Source organism: Solanum tuberosum, unplaced genomic scaffold, assembly GCF_000226075.1.
Source record: "Solanum tuberosum cultivar DM 1-3 516 R44 unplaced genomic scaffold, SolTub_3.0 scf00105, whole genome shotgun sequence".
Taxonomy (NCBI): Eukaryota; Viridiplantae; Streptophyta; class Magnoliopsida; order Solanales; family Solanaceae; genus Solanum; species Solanum tuberosum.
The window spans coordinates 134,175-136,812 of NW_006239031.1; positions in this window are offsets into that span (position 1 = coordinate 134,175).

The following is a 2,638-nucleotide window of genomic DNA, read 5'->3' on the forward strand; positions in this document are numbered from 1 at the left end:
TATATTAGTGTTGGAAACTTGGAATGTGTGCACATAATTTAATCATGCAATGGATCGTATAAAGTTTATTTTTCTTTAAGGTGACGTACTAATAAATGGTATTCTACTTCAGTTGAACGTAGCGTGGTAATAAAGTGATAAGTAGTTTTTTATTTTTAATCAGACATTTATTAGGTTCAAATCCTTTTAAATACGAAGTCATCTTTATTAAAAGTCTTTTAATGAATAGGACATTAGGATCATGAAACTAGATGATTTCATAATATATATACATTAAATAAATGATTTTTGGAAGAAAAAACTCCTAATTATATCTTGATCATTTTAAAATTGATCCGACTCCCAAACACTGTTTTTCCCTATTGATGGAAAAATTCCTTATTTTAATAACCACAATAATAATTCACGTGGGTAATCATTATACGTATATATATACTCAATAATCAATATATAGTGAGTGGAAAATGTGTACATAAAGAATGTTCGATGAGCAAATTTTATAAAGTTGTAAATCTAAAGGAATTCTTTTTCTCCTTTATCATCAAATAATATTTTCTTTTTTTTCAAGCCACATTCTAGTTGTCGTATTATTTTTCATGTATCTTCTTATCGTTCATTTTTTACTAATTTTTTTTTTTTTTGTACTACAATTATCATATTATTTTGCTATTGTTATATATTGTTCAAAATGCTTTACTTTCATTACTTTTTTTTTCCTACTGTATGTTTTAGATTATTTTTTCTTGAGTTGAGGATCAAATATAGGAGTAAGGTCTTTATATAATCAACCTTTCTGACCTGATTCTATTTTCTAAGACTATACTGATATATATATATATATATATATATATAGTGTACCTTTCCGACTGGACTATATTGATCTGCGTATAGTCTATCTTTCCAACCTGATCCTACTTTTCGAGACTGCACTAGATATGTTGTTTTTTCTAGCCAATTCTCAAGGGGTGGTGGGGTATGTAGAGAATTAGTAGAAGATACGAATGGATATGTGTTGATGTAAAAGAAAAGATAGGTCTTTTTAACTTTGAATCTCATGCCTTGCCTTGAAGGAGAATATAATATAAATGTCTGGTGTGTGCATGTGCCTTTTTTTCTCAATCTAAAATGTAGACAAATATTTAAAGCCAAAAGAATGTTCTCAACGATTACTCTTTATTTTTTTACTTTTTGTTTTCTAACACTTATTCAATTTTTTATTTTTAAAAATATAAAAGAGGAAAAAAGGGAAACATTGCTTATGTCTTGTCCATATCATTGAACAATCACCTATCTCATCTAATTACATCTTCGAATTGACGTATGATTCTCCTACATAACCATTTTCCCAACAAAATTATTATTTTTACCATCATAAAAGTTAAATTCATTTATTTTGTTTGCAAAATCAAAAAAATAAGAATATATAGTAAGTTAACATTTCTTGTTGTTGACGTTGAAAGTTTCCTTGGTAAAATTTTCTACTAGTTTAGTGATATTTGAGAAAATTAACTATTAAAATTAATGCATTCGACAATATTATTGTGACTATATGCTAAAAATAAATTTATCTTGACAGTTAGTGTTATATATTTACATATTCTTCAAGTCTGATAATAAGGTACAAAAGATCTGATGTATAAAGCTATTTGTATTCGAGAATTTAATATAATTATAGGTCACAGACTAGGAATGGGTCAATTAACCCTTCTTGAGAAGGAATACAATCAATTACTAATATTTTCCAACATCAATAATATTCAAAACTTAGTACTTGTCTAAAAAACATTGCCTTGCAAAAATTAATTAAAGCGGACACTAATATTTATATTAGGATCGATTGTTTCTGGATGATTTACGCATCAAACTACCTTTTTTTTTAAAATAATAAAATTGTATCATGGTTACAGTAGAAAAATGTTGAATTCTTAATGTAAATGATCATATGTATATTTGAAGTTGGAGAAAGTCAGGTATTGCATGAGTGCAAAATGTGGCAAAATGATAATAGTGTCAGCTTTCGAAAACCCCTATGCTATGACTTGAAGCAAAGCAATGCTACATACTTCTCCCTCCGTTTCATATTATTTGGTTCGTGTTGATATGACAGGTCGATAATATTTTGAAATTCTAAATTTAAGTATTACTCTAGTATTTATATAATTATTTAATATTAAGAATAATATGGGGGGGAAAGTAATTAAATTTTCTTAATTTGCTAAAATAGACAAATATTTCGAATGAAATGTCTATTTTTTTATATAGCTAAGAGCCAAGTAAAATAAAACGAAGGAGTACATTACAACTATTCAATCACAAGGAATCCCAAGGTTCAAAACTGTAGAATTTCTATATATATGTGTGTGGTTGGAAGTACATAAAGTTGAGCCCACTATTCATTTTACAAGCATACAGAGAAAGAGAAATTATGCAAACAAGGATTGACATACATATATACTTCAATTAATTATAATAATAATAATAATATATGGGGCTCACTATTTCTACTATATATGTTTTTGAGTATTTCCTAAACAAAGCTGCTACTTTTTTCCTACAAGTAACTTCCTTGACATGTAATGTACTCATGAATCAATTGGACCATATATATATATATATATATATATATATATATTGATGA